The sequence below is a fragment of the Phaenicophaeus curvirostris genome, chromosome 2 (assembly GCF_032191515.1).
Source record: "Phaenicophaeus curvirostris isolate KB17595 chromosome 2, BPBGC_Pcur_1.0, whole genome shotgun sequence".
Lineage (NCBI taxonomy): Eukaryota > Metazoa > Chordata > Aves > Cuculiformes > Cuculidae > Phaenicophaeus > Phaenicophaeus curvirostris.
Window position 1 is genome coordinate 102,418,953 of NC_091393.1, and position 21,197 is coordinate 102,440,149.

At 40.3% G+C, this 21,197-nt stretch overlaps 1 long non-coding RNA gene across 7 annotated transcripts in view; it reads right to left on the minus strand.

Annotated features, from left to right (window-relative positions):
* LOC138717524 (uncharacterized) overlaps positions 1 to 21,197 on the minus strand; it is a 496,265-nt gene that overhangs the window by 15,154 nt on the left and 459,914 nt on the right. For 6 of the 7 annotated variants that reach the window (XR_011336889.1, XR_011336886.1, XR_011336888.1 and 3 more), the window contains 4 exons: positions 20,297 to 20,360; positions 6,230 to 6,282; positions 4,794 to 4,901; positions 2,541 to 2,780 (listed from right to left, as the gene is read on the minus strand). This is a non-coding gene — a long non-coding RNA (uncharacterized lncRNA). The remainder of the gene's footprint in view (positions 1 to 2,540; positions 2,781 to 4,793; positions 4,902 to 6,229; positions 6,283 to 20,296; positions 20,361 to 21,197) is intronic. The other variant, XR_011336887.1, reaches the window with a different exon arrangement.

Consider the following 21,197-nt stretch of genomic DNA (forward strand, 5'->3'; position numbering starts at 1 on the left):
AGGGCTTATTAATGAAAAGATGCAATGCCTCTCTCTCTGCTCATGTTTCACATGAATATCTCTCATGGATTCGGCAGTAAACCTTACTGCTGATAAAGTAAGTATAATGAACTTCCACGCTTCACGAGAATGAAATCTCAGACTGATGAAGTAGTTACCTGCTCTACTTTCCAGCACAATGGCAGGCTTGAGAGGTACAAGAAGAAGTACTCAGCTGCTATGGGAATAGCAGTGCAATATCACAACCTTCTAAATCTTGGGTCTGATTTGCTAGCGATGCCTTTGGCTGAGTGAAAAGATCAAGAGTTTGGAAGGGAGCAGTTGGTAATTAGCTGAGAGAAATGAAATTATGCTTTATTGTAAATCACAGAGTCAACAGAAGAAAGGAGGTTTTTAAAGGGATAGCAACACCTTGAGGCTACTCTGTGTCCTCTCAATATTACACAGTAGTCAAAAACCCAGTCAACTCTTGCCAGTTGGCTAGATTCTCAGAAAGACGAGCACCAAGTGTTCTGCAAACAGCAGGATCCTGCTGCTTCCAGCCCCTGACATCTAACCAATTTTCAAGAAGGCACTGAAAATACTTTCAAGTGCTGCCTCTGTCCTGAAGCTCCTTTGCTAATTGCAGCACGTTTTGCCATCTAGAGTTTCAAATGCTATAAATCCTTTTGCTGTAGCTGTTTGAAAACAAACAAAGAAACAAACAAACGAAACCCCCAGACCAACAAGAAGAAAGACTGATTCCATGTCTATACATGGGAAAAAAAAGAGATTGACTACCCAGAAAGCACCATGAGGCTAAGAAAAAGAATAGGTAAAACATTATAGGCAGCAGTGCAACTAATCTCTTTATTTATCTGACAGCCTCTGTGATTAATGTTTTCGATTAAAAGGAATACACACCTTATGAATTACCCCTAATCTTAATATTAGTAATTAGTATAGGACAAGCAACAAGAGTATGGCAGGTGTCACTCAGGAGTATCTCAAAACGATCACAAAGCCTTGCCTTAAGTTCAACAACCAGAGTATATCTGCTCAGTGCACCTCTGATACAAGGATCATGACTCATCTTTACAGAGCGAGCCCCATGTAAACAAATCCAAACTTCTCAAATGTTTGTGAGGCACAAATCTGAATATGGAATATTATTGCAGAGATTGCAGTGCTAAGGAGTTAATATAATGCCATCTCAAACACTGTTTATTACCCTCTGCAGGTCTATTCAACGATTTAAACAACCCATGAAAATGTTAGCATCACTTCAAGGGGATTCTCTGCTAGAGGGAATTCAAACATCATGAAACTCAGTGGAACCTTAAACCAGAGGCCACGTATCATATTAGCAGCTTGGGTATAAGTCCTGGTAGTATTAATACCTAAATGCCCCATATGTTGTCTTTTGAGAGGAAGGCAGTCACACCACCTTTATATGTGTGCTTTATTCCCTTTGCTTTTACATTTCTTCAACATGCAAAATGTACTTAACTCACTGCTTATTGAATGAAGGATTAGTATTATTTTCCTTCCTCCAGTGAACTTTGTTTCACTTCATCCTGCATATGCTTTGCTAGGCTGTGTTTTCCTGCCAGCACACCACTGTTCAGCAAACTACCGTACTTAAGGCCAGCCAGCTAATACAGCGATACCTTTTTACTCACAAGGAGTGTTTCTGTAATCATGGTTGTGCTTGTGGTATGAGTGACAGCTTACACAAAGAAGCACAAAAAGCATTTCCAGAAGCTTTGCTGAGCTGAGACAGGACGAAAGCAGCTTCAAACCACCAAGACATTTGAAACATCTAGGGGAAGACACAGTTTGAAATGTAGCCTGCTACCTAGCTCCTCTGCTAACATAAAATGTTGACCAGGGACTGTGAAGGGAGCCACTTCCCCACCCTCCCTTTGCTGTGCTGCTATATCTCATGTTGAGCTAGACTGGGAGCTCTTGGAAAAATGCCCTGCTTTGGGTCCTGTAAAAATGAGTATAAACCAAACAGGTAACAATGTTGCTGTGGCTCCCTATAAGGTTTACAGTCATTTTTGTTTTGGTTAAGATTGGCTATGTTGCCCAGTAGGAAAGCAAGCAGAAAAGAAAGGTATCTTTACAATTTACTATGCTCTTAGAAGACCAGATTGGAAGTTCCTGTTCACATCACTGCAACAATGCAGACCTCTGTAGCGGAAGTATTCTCTTTTTTTTTTGTGGAATTATACCTCAAGTCCTGCTAAACAGTTACTCCCTTTGTTCCTATGAGCCAAACAAGCTGCAAGATCATGCTATGCCATGCTCATAACCTCACACTAAAAAGGAGGAGATTACAAAGGGGGTAAAATACCCTAGAGGGTTCCCCTTTATCAGAACCTTCCCTGTCAGTTTGCCTCCTCATTTCCTGAGCTCTTGTCTGATTATTAGTGTACTGACAGAATAAAAATAACCTCATATTCCTACATGAATCATAAATAAAACCCTTTTATTTCATCAAAGAGGTTGGCAGGTTTATAGTCCTTTGCAATGCATGCACGATGTGAATGACATACCTTTAATTTTGCTGACAAGCTTGTCGGGGTCCTAATGAAAAAGAGTGAAAAGTGGGTGACTTCTCTAAAGGTTTAGCAGTTGCTTTTTGGTGAGGATATATATTTCACCTTGCCACTGTAATCAAGGAGCCAACTGATCTTGGTAATGAACTCTTCAATTACAGTCCACTTCTGACTCTTCAAGAATGCCTAGGCAACAATACCATAGTGATTATTGCTGATATTACAGATTAAAGCAACCTGGGGAAAAAAAGGAGGGGGGAAAGAAAAAAGAAAATCTGAGCAATGTCCTTGCTAGAGGTTCAGTGTTGAGGTGCATCAGCAACGAACTAAAATGAGTGATCAAATTCCAGATTTTGGGCAGCTAGGTTTTATATTGCTGTTGTACACCAGACAATAATAAAATCACTTCTCTCACCTGTAGCTTGTCATTATGTATTCCTCCCCATTTGTTCCACTACACAGTTTGCTTTTAGAAACCAATATCAAGTATGGTAGAGGTTATCTTGGGACAGTCCCATAAAAAGGACAAGGATAATGCAAAGTATTTCTTTTGGTCTCTGGCAAACAGGTTTCCTGATAAAGGTTGCACAAAGAAAGAATAGTCCAAGAACACAGAAAATGGACACAGCACAAACAATCATAAAATATTTCCTATTTCCAATCTTTCATGAAGTGAAAAGTTTAATTGCTCACAAAGAGGGAGGCAAACAGTTAAAATTATATATTCTTGACAGTGATGAAATTGCTTTCCCCTTCCTTAACACATTCTCCCTTATTCTGCTTTCCTTTTACTGCCTCCTGGTTTGGTCATGTAAAAGCCAGAACACCGGCCTCTAAGTTTGCTTTCTGACCACAAACAAATTTTCAAAGCCACAAGCCTTTTCCCCTTCATAAAAGAAGTCCTGCTTTTTTTGAAATGTCCCAGGTCTGCACTAACAATTCGGAAAGAGATTAAGGGAATAGGACAGCTTTATTTGATGCCTTGGAAATCATCCTTTGTTTTGCTGCTGATTCCTTGTTTCAGCAATAACTCAGAGAAAGTTTGGGATTTGGCAAGCTACCCCAGCCTGATTGCTGTTCTTTTTGTCTCTTTTTTTTTTCATTCTAGTAGGGTTTAGAGGTGGGGTTGTTGGGAGAGAAAATGAGACACAACCAAGGTCATCTGACTGGAGCAAGAAGGCAGGGTTGTATGTGCAGGGTTGTGTGTGTGCATAAGGAGATGGGGCAGAAAAATGGGAAAAAATCAGGGACAGTGAATTCCAGATTGCTGCCTTGTCAGGGTTTTTCAAGATTCCAGAGCTGTGGTTTTCATTTTCATTACTTTCCATTTTCTTTTGATAAGCTTAGAAGCAGTATCTAATTTTATTAGGAGCTTTCATCAAATGTGAATATCTTCCTTCCTCAAGGGATTCCCTAGCCACAAAAACATCAGGTTCTGTGAAACATTAGCTAATCCCAGTTAGAGTTACTTGACCTTATCAAACTAAGAAATAAATTTTACTCTTCATGAGAGTCCTACTGTTTACTCTCCAGACAAAATTCTTAGATCTCAAAGTTTTCAGAAGAAAAACATTTTTCATAATGCCAGAAAACTGGCCTTCAAGACCTGGGTCATGCAAGCCTGAAACTGTTTCATGTTTCAAATCAAATACATTGACAGACTTGCTCTTGACTGCAGCTGACACTAGTGCCTGATTTTCTTGGCATAGATTCCAAATGGGTAACAGTAGGAGCCATTACTGGCAACATCCAGTCCTACACTCTACACATCACTACTTCTTGCCCTCTACCTTCCCCCAAGTGGCTGCTCAGAGAGGCGGATTGGTAAGAATCAAAGCACTTTTGCCTGTTCAGTGCGTACAACATACACTTCAACAAGAGGCTCAAAGTTTGGTGAACCTCGTACAGCAAGCGTTTGTGTGATGTGTGACCACGCACGCCACTGTGGAATGGCTTGGTGAGCAAAGCACCAGCAGGCAAGTGGGAAGCTGCTGCTAGCAGCCATCAACATGACACAAGGGAAATGCAGAAAATGTAGGGATGCATACAGAACTGATAGAGAGCAAAGCACATGCTCCAAACCCAAAGGGCCAGAACCTTTCCAAAGCCGTTTTGCTCCACGCTAACACATTTAACAGAATAATCCCAGGCATACTAGTCTGGTACACTAGAAATCTACTCTTTCACATCATGTTTTAAAACATAGCATAGCTTATTTTAAAGGTGAAATGGAACGTGGTGTGTACTTACTTAGTGCCTGGCTCAATCAGCAGAACCCCAGTGCTTTGGGAAACAGGGGATCTGGCGCTGTAGCTGTAGTGGTGTTACTTGTTCAGCTGTTTGCAATGAAATGTCCAGCTAGAAAAGGTTAAGAAAAGACTCATATACTCCAAAATTATCAGTTTGTTATCACGATTAATAATACTTTATAGTACTTAAGATAGCACTTTTCATCTTCAAAGCACTTTGCAAATATTAATTAATCCTCACAATCTGCCTGTGGGGTAAGCAAACGGTGTTGCTCCCAGCAATTGAGTCACAGGGTTAACTGACTTGCCTGATTCTAGAGGGTCAGGATCAGCCTCCACATGTCCTGCTTTGATGCTCAAAATAGCGTAATACAGTGGGATGGCAGATGTGTGCTGCTTTTATACATGAGATATTTTCTTAAAGTACTGGCTTGAACTGATAACTGCAACTTCAGCTGCTTGAACAAGGCTGTAGCTTTCTGCCTTCCCATATATTTCTGCATTGATGCAAGATGTGGACAATTTTCATCTAATGATTAAAGGACTAGGTTCATTGAGGAGTTGCTAGCTGATTTCCAGAACTACTCTCCAAACTCTGTTTTGCAGTGGAGAACCATGTATGTGTGCACAAAAGTAATCAGAGAGTCACAGCTTAAAGAAGCAGATTTTTTTAAAAATTTAGCAGGTCACCATCACTTCAGACATAACTAAAATGAAGTGTTTCACTAAAAGCAGCCTGCTTGTTGGTGTGGAGCAATTAGGCTAAGGTTTTTCTTTTTTTCACTTGTGGGTTTGGATTTGTTTGTTTTCAAACAACTTGGAATACTTTAAGTGCTAACAAACTAACATAGGTTTAGGGGAAAGAAGGACAGGCCCATGATGTGGTTTTATTTATCCATGCTTCTTTGAGTTGGTAAATTACACTGCATTGCTTATTGAGTGTCCCTTTAGGAGTATATTGGAAAAAATTCTATCTGCCACAATTAATACAGTACCTAGTGCATCACATGGCACAACCCTGGTCTCAAAACTCAGCATTCTCTGGGAGTCCTTTGGTCCCACACTGGATGCCAGAAAGAATAGTAGCTGTGACATGTGATACAGCTGCTGATAAATGATGGTGATAATGCAGAACAAAAAGGCTAATGAGTTCTCTCCAACACAACACTACTTTCATGAAATGAATGTGAAGATGACCCTATTTGCTACCTTTTTTTGGCTAGTGAGTTACCTATCCCTTTACGTGCATGTTAGTTTTATCTTCTCTGTACAATACTATGGAAAGACAGTCAAAATTAATGTCAGCATCTTTCACCATTTTTAAACTATAAAAGAGCCTTTGAAGGTAAAGTAAACCAAAAAGGCCAGTAACTAATTACAATCCATTGTACTGGACTTTGAGGAATAATGAATAGAAGCTATTCCCTGTGTGCTTACCAGAGTGCTTTGCAGAGACAGTGGTGCCTTTGTGGGAGAGGGGGATCCCTTCACTGGACCAGAGAGAGAAGAAATGGAATTGTTAATGTATGGAAGAGGCAGGAGGATTTCTATGGTACTATTTCATTGCAGAGGCAGAAAGTAACAGAGCCAATCACGAAAAGCGTAAAGGTGTGAAGGCACAAAGACAGAGAGTTGATTAAAAGCACCGTGGGGAGCGCGAGCGAACAAATCAATGGTAATGATGGAATTATGCCTGAGTGGAACCCAGTAGTCTATGGTGTCCAAGCGACTTGGTGCTGGGGATTAAACATTCTGAGGAGCAGAGCTGAGTCCTTGTCCAGTCTGTCTGCATTCAGAGGTACACTGAATGATGTGACAGGTTATGCTACAAAATTTGGTGAGGTCTCTTGAGAAAAGATGATCTCAGAATAAGCACTTCTGCACCGTAGTGAGATGTGATGGCTAAATCTTGACTAATGGAAAGCTGGGGTGGAGAAGCAGTGGTATTGAGAGAGATGCCAGCCACAGTTGTCATGCCCTGGGAGCAGGACAGGGTTCATCTGTGTAAGCAGGAACATGAAGAAAGAAAAGCTAAAAGACAAGACAAGACAAGGGGCTCTGGTGGTGCTCAGTGAGGTCAGAGGTAGTACCTGGCACAGAGGCAGGAAAGTTGATCTGCAGAGGCTCACAGCAGTGGGGGAAAGATGAGCAGCAGTAGCACTGGTGACTGCATTGGGTGGTGAGGCATGGAAGAGCAGGTGAGAGCCAAGGGAACACAGATCAGAGCTGGCTGCAAAGACACTGAGAGAAAGGTCTGGAGCAGCCTGGAGGGAGAGAAGAGAGTGTTGAAGGAGCTGGTGAGATCAATGCAGGACCAGCTCTAGCTGGGCAGCGGTGGCTTAGGGCTGCCAGTGCTCACTGGTGCTTGTTGAGCTTGCCCTGCACTTGCAGCCACTGCCACAATAAGCATGTTCGTATCAAAAGTACAAGAGAAGTTGCCTTAATAGTAATACCTCTATAGGAAGTTTTACACAAACACAGCTTTAGTTCCCTTCTCCTTTACTATTTTAGTGATTCCTTTGCTGGTATGAGGCATATGTGGATCACCTCGGTGAAGAAGTACAAGGCAAGAATGCTTTGTGTCACTGTGTCAAAAGGCGCTTTGCAGAAGGAAACTGCTCCCAAGACTCAGCAATCTCACCTCCTGTATAGCAATTTGGACCCTAATCTTATCTGGTTTTGAGATTAGTGACATCAGGAGGAAGGGTGTAGGGTCATTTCCACCTACCCCAAGTGGTCAATACAGTGTTGCCATAAGGGCAATTGTGATGGGTAGAGGAATGAGTAAATAGATGGTGTCTGCCAGGACAGACAGAGAGTGCTGAGGTGTATCCACAAGGGACAAAATCATGTGTATGAGTGTGCCATGACACTAAGCAGCCTGGAGATTTTTCTCTCTACGGGCATTAGAAACGCTGCCCAAGAGCCAGCTGCAAAGGCAGTAGTGCCTATATGAGGAATTCAAGGGGACAGTTTGACGTCAGGCCTTGCCCGACATGTGATCCTCCCAGGTCACAGTGCCAGGGTAAGACCTTTAGCAAATACAATGAGGCCATACTTGGACTTTTGGCATGAACTCACGGTGAAATAATTGAATGCTAAACTTTTTCAAGTTCTTATATTTGACAAGTGGTGAAAACAGGCCACTGCAGTCAGTGGGAAGATGTTCAGCCTGTCAGTTCAGATCCTGCAAGCATCTGGAACAACTGTAGTGGCCTTGGTTAGGAGATCTTCAGATTGCTGGAGTCCACTTGTGCTCTCAGCAGTCAGGCCAGAGTAAATTTTAGTAAACCAGAGTCCTGATCTCCAGAAGTAAAATCCTCAAAAGGAAAAGATAAAGATTCATAAGTAGAAAATGCAGGTTCTTTCTAAATGGTCTTAATGAAGATGACTTAAATATAGAGAGATAAAATATCATGTTACCTTCCTACAGTTAGGTAGGTATTTATATGTGTGTGTGTGTGCACGCACGCGTGTGTATATATATGTATATATATATACAAGGTCAAGCCTGAGCACAAATTAATAAACCACTCAACAAGGCAGGAGCTCAACACTGGAAAATGAGAATCTGGTATTTGGTCACATCTTTGCTTTTTCCTAGTAGTAGCGGGTAAAAGCTTGAAAGAAAAGTATAAAGCTCAGAATTGGTCTTGAGTATGTGTCTCTGGATGGGCTCATTCTCCAGATATGATATTTTCATTCTCCAAAGTAGCAAGCACCAGCAATTGAAGAGGGAGCCCTAGATATGGCACAAATACTAAATGTAAATACAACGCATTCCAGTACAGACTCTTCACTAAAACAAGCCTTAGAGCAAAGCTATCTCTTCCTGTTGATGACAATGCAAAGGACTTCAGCATAATAGTATTTACTCAGTTAAATGAGATCTGCAATGCACTTCATTCTTAGAAACAAAACTTGAACTGTTTAAGTGCACCATTTTCAAAACTGACTGTTTGCATGTGGCTGTTGACTTCAACAGGGGCACTGCTGTAACAGATGCACTGCTTTGAAAGCCTTCTCACCAGGTAAAAAGGTTGTGTTATGGATAACACAAAACAATGCTCTACTGCTTCAAGCTCAAGCAGATCCCAGAGCAAGGAAGCCTAGATTTAGTTTAGATACAAACAGAAATAAAAATACATTTTAACATTGCATGTTTCAACTTTCCAGAGTTAAACTAGCCCTAGAAACATAGGATCAATTTGATTTGGCTTCTTGCCCACTCAAAAACTGTATGTTAGAGACATCTCAATCAAGTTCTTTGAGATTTACAGTTTAGCACTATAGACTTGGTTGTTGTGCTTCAGACTTATTTGGCCATTGCTCAACTCAGTTGCTGTATGTAAATCACTTCACCATCTTTTACCTGATGTCTCTTCAGTAAATTGGGAATAAATATATTCATCCTCTTGGAGATCACTGGAAGAGAACTCAGTATTATTATTAAGCACACTCATACTAAATGGATGATGCTAATGTGGTAAGTAACAAGTCTTGCGTAGTACAGAACATTTTTTTGCACAGAAGGGTGCTGGGTAAGTTTTAATAAGTACCTTGACTTTTGCCCTCAAACTGGTGAGAGTAACCCACTTCCTTAAAAAGTCTTTGGCTATTTATTTTTTTAAATATTTGATCGAGCCTTTTTTAAGCTTTTCAACACAGAAAGAGAATATGCACTTTTAGCACAGCTCGTACAGTCATGTTTGTTTGAACCTCAGCTCCCCTCAACCTGAGAAACTAATATTTCCTAGGATGAAGTTTTCTTTAAAAATACAATGTGGTAATCTTCTTTCTAATAAAGACCACACAACTCTTAAACTTTGCCCATGTACGGAAAGCACTCGAAAAAAACTTCCAGTTTTTGCAGATTCGGCAACATTAGAAGACAGGAATCAGTAAATAGCAATTTAATGATTCTTTCTCCATTAACAAGCAGTGAAGGAGTTAATTATCTGCTTCTGTTGCAGAGCTTGGCTGTGCATATTAAATGTCCAAGTCACCAGATTCAAAGAAAAACTTGATCTCAATTTGGCTACATATTAAAAGTGCCATTCCCTGTTGTCCTACCTATGTTAATTGCATGCATTTAGCCTGCTACTGGAGAATAATTTAGCTTCAGATTGAAAAGAAACAGCCCTGGCCTTGGTTATTTTGGCATACAAGTCTCCAGTATGACTCTGTTTTCTAAGCAGACATTAATGATTCTAAAACTAATATTCATTGTTTGAAGAGGCATAGCGGCCTTGGCATTTACTTAACCTTTTGTCTCATGTATGAGACTCAGTCAGCCTAAATCCTTTTCTTAATTAATATCTATTCTTTTTTTTTTCCTGTCCAACATTATTTATTAAACAATTTGCATGCAACAATTAGAGTTGAGAGATTAGAAAAAAAACACTGTACGAGCAAGCTCACTTAGTATAACAACAACTGTGAAACTGGTTCTCCAGCTCAAACAAAGCTCTAAGCATGAATGAGACAAGAATATGGAGTAAGTTCGGGTAAAAAACCCATGAAACTCAAGTCCCACCATTCACCTGTTATCCCTAACATTAATCTATTCCCTACTAAAAGAATAATAATTCTAGAGGGAAAGAGATAAAATACTACTGCAAAATCATAAAACCCAGGTATTTGACACCTCTAGTCGTGTCAGTGATGATAGTTATAGCTGTGAATAAAGTGCAAACATTGAACCTTTTTGCTTATTGCTGTGGTGGAAGGAAATAATTATTTCAGATTCCTGTAGTATTTCACAGGAAAGCACTGTCTGCTCCATATGAATGGTGTCAACTGGGGCTCACCTACTTATCCAGCATGTTTGTTTCTGTGTAATTTTTTGCACTTTCGTGATCACAACTACTTTGCACATGCTACCAAGTGTGCAAAAAAAGACCCTTATGAATGTTCAGATCAACATGGAAAATAGCAAGGACACCTTTGGCAAAGAAAATAAAAACATTTTAATGTTGTAGTACAATAAGTTGTATGACATTAACCAAGAGCTGTATTGCAGTTGGCTTACATATGAATACAGACGGAAGTAGAGACTCAAGCACCTTTCCTCATCTATTCCTCCATCCTGTAGCTATGTATAAGCACAGACATTTTGTTCAGTGGATTGACTGTCTGCAAGACAAGGGACTGAATAATTTTTTCTATTTTATCAGGGTTGGATGACAAACCAGACCTATATAAGCCATATCTTGTACCCAATAGAAGACCCACAGGAATAAGATTTATTCTAAGCATTGACATAATTTTCATCCTAAATCTTCTATTAGCTGGTGGTCCTAATGCTCTTACGATCTCCTTTCTAAAAGTTTTTAGGAGATCTCTGGGTACCACACAAAGCTCTTGACCCACATCTTTCACATGAATCTCTAGCCCATCTATCTGTATGACAAGATCCTAAGGGTCATATGCATGATTTGATTCTTTGTAAGCAGGGAAGATGTGGTGACAAAACAAAGTAGGACTACTGCTTAGAAAACCTTCCTGAGAGGTGAACTAGACTGCTGCCACTACCTTAGAGCTGATGCCCCTCAAAAGAAATAGTCTAGCTCTAGGGATCCAGAGGTGTCATTTTCTTCAGAGCTACCTCACTGATGTGGCACTACTTTAAATATTATTTCAGGCGTATACTTCAGAAGGTACTTTCAGGGCATGAACTTAGAGAGCAGGTTTTAAAATCCAAATGCATGTCTATAAACCCAACATATTAATAAGTTAACAGTTTTCAATAAGACATCAACATTTGCATGCATCTTCCTACTTGTTATGTGCAGTACTACATTTTTAAATGTTTCTTGGATGCTAGCCAGAGAGTCTGGGTCCCTAGTTAGTTCATCTATTACTTTCTTGCCACAATAGATCTGGGTCTTGGCCAAGTTCTGGACTCATACTGCATACAAAAAGACAGAATTATCTCCCTTATCTATTGATAGTCTTTGCTTCCCAGGGAAGGGGGAAAGAAGTATCATAAATTAAGATAAATAAGTAAATATATAAAAATCCAGCACTAACTGTGGTAAAAGTATTTTTAGCATCTTTTAACACTATGTGTAATCAAAACATTTCCTTATGTATTTATACTGTCTTAGTCTCTCACGAGTCTAATTCATGACTATTCACCTGAACAGGAGAGGAAGATCTCTTCTTTAAACCCCTCCTGGAGCTCCTTTGGCTTTCCACAAGAGTGAGCAAATTTACATGACCTGAAATAAAACAGGGGAGGAAGAGGCTTCAGTACTACCCTTTCTTTTACAGTGATTTTCAATCTATGGACAATGGAAGGGTTTAAAGAGGCCGTGAGGGTTAGAGGCTGCCTCTGTTTTACATTCGACCTTGAAGATTTTTGTCCGTTACTTAGAGCCTCTGATGACTTCAGAGGAAGACAGATGAACATGAAGGTGATGCCTCTTTGAAAGACTTTTGAAAACATTGTCCAGTTTAGCTCTGATGGTAGGGCAGTGAATATTGCCTCTTATTATAGAATCATAGAATCTCCATGTTAGAAAAGACCCATCGGATCATCGAGTCCAACCATTCCTATCTGCCTTTAAGCCATGTCCCTGAGCACCTTGTCTACCTGTCTTTTAAATACCTCCAGGGATGGTGACTCAACCACTTCCCTGGGCAGCTTATTCCAGTGCCCAATGACCCCTTCTGTGAAAAATTTCTTTCTGATATCTAGCCTGAACCTCCCCTAGTGCAACTTGAGACCATTGCCCCTTGCCCTGTCCCCTGTCACTTGGGAGAAGAGGCCAGCTTCCTTCTCTCTACAACCTCCTTTCAGGTAGTTGCAGAGAGCAAGAAGATCTTCCCTTGGCCTCCTCTTCTCAAGGCCAGTTCCCTCAGCTGCTCCTCATAAGGTTTTGTTCTCCAGCCCCTTCACCAGCTTCATTGCTATTCTCTGGACTCGCTCCAGAGCCTTCACATCCTTCTTGTAGCAAGGGGCACAGAACTGAACACAGTATTCAAGTAGCAAGGCAGATGCCTCATCTTCACCCAGGCTGCAGCTAAAATCACAGCCCAGTCCACATGGAATATTTTGCTGTCAATGGAACGCTAATCACAGTAGTCCACTTCGTTGACTTGTAGAATTTTGCTAATAATGAGAAGGTAGATGACAAGTTAATAGAACACATGATTCCCCTACCTTCTGGTTGAACTGTGTGAGTATTTTTTCTGCTTAATTTGCCCAAACAAAGCATCAGTGCCTTAATTTCAGTTATTTCAGAAATCAGATCCTCTTGAAGAATGAAAGGATGCTGTGTTTGAGAGGGGTAGCTTTTTTATGAAGACATGTAATTAATGGAAGCCATTAAAGATACTTGTAAAAATTATTCAGATTTTTATATACGATGACTAACTAACCTATTATTGCTCTTCTTGGTCAGAGATTAATGGGAATTTCTTAAAGGATAAAGAATTATTTAACAAGCTGGAGGATATGTATGGGCTTGGAATACACTCTCTGATACCGTGAATAATAAAATATGTGGCTGTTTATTTCCTTGACTCATGAACCAAAGCTAAATTCAGAGATAGCAAGATTCAAAAAACACCCCCAACCCCAAACCAAAAAAGCTATGAAAACCTAGCAAGGCAAGAGGATGTTTTTTACATGAATCTTAAGATATACTTTAGTGAAAAAAACCCCTACTATTAAGAAATTCAAGTTCTCGTGCTCTAACTTGAGGTGGTATAAGAACACAATAGCATGATCTCTAATATGACCGAGAAGCACTAAAGACTTTAAAATAAGAGTTTAAAATCAGGTGATGCTGAATATTCAACATCTTCTTGGGAGGGGAGAGATAGAGAGACTGCAACACAGAGAGAACAAATCACTTTGCTGCTTCCAAGAGCTTCCCATGTAATGATTTTCTTTATAAAGCAACAACAACGATGTGTTTAGTCAAAGATTTCTATGCATGGAAAACTGGCTTCTAAGATCATGAGTAACAGAGTCATTTGATTCCCTTGATGATGGCACACATGGACAACTTTCATTTCTCCAGCTCTTTCAGATTGTAAGTGACCTCTGAGTGTCTTGAAGCATCTTGTCCCCACTGTGTTGAAAAGGCTGTGCAAAAAGGGAGAAGAGCATCTCCAGGCTGACTTTGTCACTAAAGGAAGAGAGAAGATAACATTTCAGGAGAGAGGGAAACAGAATGCAAACCAGTTTCTCAGTCAGCTAAAACCAGTGCTTGGTTCTTCTCATGACTTATTTGCCAAGTATTTTCTGCAGTAACTGTTCTGAGGAACAATGATTCATATGCCCTGGTGAAACAGTCTCCTCTCTCTGGCTGGAACAAATAAATTTACTCCAGCTCCTTTCCATAAGTGATCCACACAAAGTTAGGTAGTAGCAGTGAGCGTTCTTCAGCTTGACACCAAATTATTTTAATATCCCTTTCCCAGGGCACTATTTTTTTTTTGCTTTAACTTTTTGAAGGAACACAAAGAATTGAATAACCTTTTCTCCATGTACCTGGCTGCAGCCACATCACTGAAGGGGGTCCTTTTGACATTTTAAAGGACCTGAAGTCTATGACAACATGGCACTGCAGTCAGGAATCTCGCCAGGGAACAGAATAAGGAGATTTATTTTATTTTTAATATTTGAAACATTTCAAAAAGCATTCAACTGGATTTCTCACTAAGAGGATGAGTGAAGAGAATCCTTTGTAACTAAGCTGGGAGGCCCAAGTCTTTTATCCATTGTTACACAGTTTTTCCCCAGGGCAGAGTTAGGAAGGCCTGCAAGCCCCAGAAGCTTAACAAGGCGAGTACACTGGGTGGGCTTTTCTGCCATCGCTTAAGCTCCTCCTGAGGTAGGAGCCATCAGAGTGGAGCAGGTCCTGTGCTCCATTTTAGCCACCAACAGAGATTATTTGGGAAGATCCTAGCAGCAGCAGTGCTCTCATAGAGAGGAATATGAACCTGCCTGCCTGCAAATGTGCATGCGTGTACGCACGCACACCCTGGGTACGCAACCACCTGTATGCCTGCTTCCTTAATAAACCAGAAACAAAGCCATTCCACAGAAGATTAGTAGTGAATTGGCACTTGGATTAATCACTGTGCATTAGACTTTGCAAAGTCACTTTTTCCTATAATTTTTTTTCAAATCTTGTATATGACTGGTTACCCGAAGCTACGTTATCTTGGGGGAGATTGTGCGGAAGGAGGAAACTACTATATGTAGACTGTACTGTTAGCACTTTTTGATTTGCCTTTTGAACTTTTTATACTTTTATGCGAAATCCCTGCAACCTTGAGGCAAATGAATTGGTGGGTTTTGATCAAATTAATTAATCAGCTCTTTCCTGACTTGCTACAGAACTTGTGGGACTCTAATACAGCTGAGATTTTAAAGGCAAATGTCCAAGTGTCTTATGTATGAGTACGCTATTCAGAAGCAGGAATATATGGAGTCTGTAAATAACAACAGCAATACCAGTAAAGCCTATTTGCTTACTTGATCCCACTGAAATTAATGGTCTGTGGTTTAGGTATGTGTCAGTGTCATAAAGCAGGATATGCTTGGGGACCAGGAAGTACCTGCTTCATGTGTTAATGACGGAGTTATGGAGTGGCAGCAGCCACTATATAGACAAAGTTGCAGAAGGATTTTTACTATATGCTCAACTCTCTCTTTTTATACTCCAACAAAAAGCTGAAGGAATTCCTAGGTCAGACCTGGGTCCACAGTTGAACTTTTTCTATAAAATTGGAAAGGGATCCAGCTAGAGCTTTTTGAATTACGCCACCTGTAAGCAAACACAGCTCACAAGCACAGATTGTGCCCCTCCTGTACTCAGGTGTACTCTCACCCAAGAGTGACTCTGGGTATGAACAAAACTGTATTTGAAAAAATTATTGCCCCCCAAGGCTCTCCTTCACTAAAACCTCATCTCTCCTTCTCTAGCCCCACCACTCATGGGGAGATGCTTGAATAACTCAAGAAATAAGCCTCCTACTAAGGAGCTATATTTTAATGTTTATGCTATAGCTTTTTGTATAATAGGAATAATCGCTATTGCTTTGTAGTACACTTACAACAAATAGCTTTTGAGATTGCTCAAACACTTTAGCTCCACTCCAGCTCTTAATCAAACTCAGCAGCTGTTTATTGCAATTACACTATAAAGCAATAGACATTATCCCTTAACTAACTGTCTTATTAATATAGGTAGTTACACAGCTATTTCATAGTTACTCTTAAATAACTGCTTTTAATTATTTTATTAACATAAATAACCATCTCAATAAATTTAAATTAAATACATATATGAGAAAGGTAATTTAAAGCATAGCACAAAATTGCATCTGTTTACTAATGTTTAAATTGGTGTCATTGTCTAATTCAATTAAAATGCAATTTTAATTTATTTTAAATTTTGATGGCCACGGAACTCCTAAGACACAAGAACTTCCTAAATGTTGAAATGGGCACTGTCTGGTCTGTCTTCTGTTGCTATACTTTGCAATATTAGTTTGCTGTCAGGAGAATGAGATTTCTTTTTACCCATAAAACTTACAATTTAATATCCCTATTTAGTTTTCTTTTCTTCCCATTCCTAGTGAAAGCAACAGATGAAAATGGATTGAATTTTGCCTCCTAGTTTACTTGTGTGACTCTGCTTTCAATGGAGAAAAGGATTTTATTTTCCTGTGCAATACAGGATCCTCCATGTCTTATGCCATTTGTTCTGGTAAGATCAAGCTCTTTGCCTTCAGCTAAGGGGAAGGCAGACATTGCCTGACCTGGCCAGAAATCCCCTTATTATTCTGTATGGGGGCCAGTTTACTGTTCAGGGGCCTCATTCTATCAAAAAGTCTTCCACTACAGAGCAGGTAACACTTGTACAGCAGCTTTTATCCCACAGGGCCAGTAATGAACATTTATCTGAAAAGGTAGCGTGGCACAGATTAGCGTATGCCACCTCTCATTTTGCAGAATGGTCTGCCCATCATACTGGCTTATTCAGATGCTCTTTTCCCTAGAGTCCTTGCTGTTGGGGATGAAACAAAAATCTCCTATCCTTATTCTGTTTCAGATTCCTCCCCCAAAGGATAAAGAAGAAAATGCTTGCTGAAGAGCAAGGAGAAAAGGAGACAGACTCCCTTCACCACTTGTTTGCCACAGACAGAACAGAAGATACTAGAAAGTGGCAGGAGAAACTTAAAGTGGCAAATGTAAGTCAGGAATAGGGTGAATATAAGGCTGGAAAATATAAAGGCGCAAAAGGATGTGAAGAGGCCTCACATACTTTCCTGCCAGCCATTTTCTTCTGCCACTCATAACTTTTTGATTTAGTTCTATAGCTGGTGCATAGACCTGTAAATGTGAACTGCTACCTCTCTGAAATCAGATCACAACAAACCCCCTCAAAAGTAACTGGGATGTATTGAAAAAAAGTGTTGAAGTCAGGAACATGGAAAGCAAAATTCTCTGAGGGTCTTGATTTGGATTTCAGCAGCTTTTAAGCTCCAAAACTATAGAAATCAAGGCATATTTGACTCTTGGATATCAGCCAATTTCAAAGGTGTTACGGGAGAGCAATGAAGGGAAGAATTTGGTCCATGAAATCCAATCGTGGTAAATGCTGCTAACTAGCGAAGTTCATCCTATCTTCTGGCTGCTAATTAGAGGATGCAACCTCCCAGTAAGGAATCATGAAAGAATGGTGTTTCAATGCATGTACACACTCTGCATTAGGGTGAAGGCTGCCTCAGTGATACTATTGCTATGGGAAAGTGGAATGTAGGTGGAGACAACAAAGACGAAAACAATGTTTAATTTATTTTAATACTTCTATCCAAATGTAACAGGTAACATGAAGGGATAATTACAGGCTCTGTCAGAAAGGGGTTGCTCATGCTGTGATCTGGCAGACACACTAAGCTCCTCAGGAGACATTACAGACATTTGTGGGGCAAAGACACAGGTGATTCAGTATGAAGGGATTTCACAGAAAAATGTAGAAACTAAGAGTGGGGGAAGACATGCTTAAACTTCAGGTGACTGAGAGTTATCAGGGTTTGGATAATTGAAGTTCCAACATATATTTGCCTACACTGTCGCTCACCTTTGAGCCCTACCTAGGCATCTTGACATTTATGTAGTCTGAAATTCTGAAAGCTCTGAGTTTAGACAACTAAATTGCTGCTTGTCGATTTAGTCTTGACTGAAAGACAGGTGTTTTGTTTCATAGAAACACTCCTTTCAGGCTTCTCTATTCCCAAGCTCGGATTACTGAGCAAAGGAACTACCAAAAATGAAATAATTTACAAGCAGGCAAAGACATTTATATATATTGAACAAAGGAATTCTTTGGGCAAAATAAAGAGTTTTAATTATTGCTTGGTTCTTTTTGTCATACAGAATTCTCAGCTTTAGCTCTCTGGTGGGAGCTCGAGGAGCCTGGAGGCTTTGAAGGTGCCTATGTTTTTGGTAATGTGGTAGATCCTTTGCTACTGCTAGGTACTTTTACAAGCTTGCTCTGTTGAATGAAAACTGCCCTCTGAACAGAATCCTGAGCAAAAATCCATCTAAGAATCTGAACCAGAAGTCTCAAAAAATGTAATTCTGGAAGCAGGCATAGATATAAGTCTGCTACATACACAGCAGTCAAATGCGAAGAGCGCAAGCAAGGATTGTCTGTTAGCTACCTGATGCCTTACATCCTAACTTCATATATATTTTGAAGTGGGTCATTATTATCAGTCATTTATTATTATCCCTAGTAAGTGACTGGGATCCTTTCCAATTACGAACAAGTTCTATTTTGGCACAACTTTGCACAGGTGACTTGCACAGTCCAAGAGCTGCACATGCTGATGTTGCCATTGGGGTCCCACACCTGACTGTGGCTCAGAGTCCATTACCATGAAGTGCCTCACTGCAGCAAGAGACCTACAATGCACTGACCCCACCCTGCCTACAGTCATGCCCTCTGATAATTCGGGTTCTCTTGTTTTCGTGTCTCTGTATCTGGGTGCTGGTACTCACACACTTCTGGCTTCTTGGCTTTGTGGAAGGATTTAGATCTTAAGTCCTTTGTTTATGCCATTAGGTGTGTTGAAGGCAACAGAATACAAGTTTCATCACACTGATCTGCCAATAACCTCAGCTCTGACCTGGAGGGATCATGTGTTCTGGCATAGGTTAAGGGTCTCATTTAATACAGAACCTTAAGCTGGATTTGAACTGTAGCCCCCAGAAGTACAAAGCTTGTGTTTTTATCTAGGAAGCCACATGGCTCTGGTTTCCAGATTGGTACTTGTGACATTCCAGTATTGGCAAACCATGGAGATATTAACTGAGTGCTCTTTTTTCTGCCCTTAATTATGGCCAGCTAGTCTGATTTTTCCTTCCTTTTTTTTTTTTTTTTAACGGATTTGAGTGACAAAGTGGCTATGCATATCATTCCACATTTGAACTGTAAGACTTCAGTATTTCTACCTCTAGTGTGTAATTGGATCAGCTGCCAGTTACAGAAAGGAGCTGGGTGAGTATTAAGTGTGTGGAAAATGAAGAAGAGTCCAAGTGTGAAGGGGAGGAATAATTTGACAAAGCCTGCAGTGAGCTGTACGTGGTTTTCTCATTCCAAAATGGAGTAGGTTTTGAAGCACATGAGAAAAACCTAGCTTTGATTCACAGAATATTAGCCACAATCTTGGAGTGACTCAAGACATACAGAAAGCCATGGTCCCTGCCTCAAGGAGCTTACAATATCAACATTATCATAACGAGGATGGCTGAGTGCCAAACTGAAAACCAGCCTGCTTTTATCTGACTCACTAAGGCTGTGCCTTGAACAACCTCAGCATGCAGCTCGCAAAGCTACTGCCATGGGCTTGTCATCACAAAAGGACCGGGGCTTAGTTTGTTCATGATATGGTAGTCCTCAAATCATTGAATGCAATGGTCTTTTGTAGGTCCTCACTGTAGCACGTGCTTACTTTAATTCTGAATTTCTCAAAGAAAGTAATGAAGTTAATGTAAGCACAAAACATTTTAAAATCTACCATAAAAATGCAAAGTAAATCTCAGGCCTTTAAAATGGTGAAAAATAGATGAAGGCTGCATCTAGTAAAAAAGTGAGTGTTTCTCTCGTGACAAGCAAATTAGCTTGCCACCGAGTTCCTCCATTAAATGCAGTTATGGCAGGGTCAGACAAACAGATCTTTATCCAGCAAGTGTTCAACCATTTATATCTCTATAAAATGCAAGTAACCCCCCCTCAGATATGAACAGGCAGTTTGCCTACTGGTGGGACAGAAGAGCTAGATACTGAGTGAGTAGCCAGAACATCTTTCACTTTACATTTCAAAGAAGCTCTAAAATGCAACTTAGGACAACAGTCTGATCATGAAGTGACAAATATAGGGGTTAAGGAGAAAGGATTGCTGTGTAAAATCAAAGAAAAGGTCAGAATACCCAGAGCAGCACATGAAAGAAGCAAAATAAAAGAAAATTACCTGGAAATTCACAGACAGTTGTCCCTCAGCTGTAGAAATCCATCACAAAATCCACCAGGCTGATCTGTAAGGAATAAAAAAGAAACACTCATTAGTGGCACAAACAAATATAGAGGTTTACAAATATGCCAAGTGGACTGACTGCCCAATGGTAGTATTGTCAAGAAGGTGGATAGAGCAAAGAACAACTGAGCTTTGCTATCTCCCAACTCTATGCTGCTCTAAGCTACACTTGGTGGTTTACTGCCCATAAGCATAAACTGATATTCTGGAATTTGGAAATTCTCCTTCTGTGCCTTCAATAGCAGCCACTAATTGAGAGGAACATTGTCCAAAAGGGCCCCTGGGTTACAGCCATGGACTTATGCCCTTTTTGACTGGTATACAAGCTCTATAGACAAGTCTATCAGGCAAAACCACAACAAAAAACCTGACTCCAAATCATTTCTTTCTGACTCTCCAAGGCGGGGTCAGGGCATTAAAACAGAATGCCCTGCCTCAAAGGAAGTCAAAATTGGATCAGAACATCTCAGAGAGATACAAAGGGAGAGATGGCAAGAGGTGGTAGTGTAAAGGTTCTGTCAGCATGAGTTTGGGATGACCATATTAATCATGGGTCATTGTGCTTTCCAGCTGACTAGCAACAGAAGAAATAAGGAAGACAACAGTCTCTCGATTTCCAGGTAGCAGTTACAACCAAACCTGCCTTTTCAGCCACCTGTTTACTGTGGAATATGCATTGTGCTGCTCAGAAAAGGGTTGACTTTTTATGCAAAAGAGAACTCATCATGTGATTTCACCATTGCCAAGCAAGCTGTAGAAAAACATTGAGATATTTTTGTTGTTAGAGGGAGGAAAACTTCAAATGCAATGCACTTGGTTTTGCCAACATTTTGCTTAC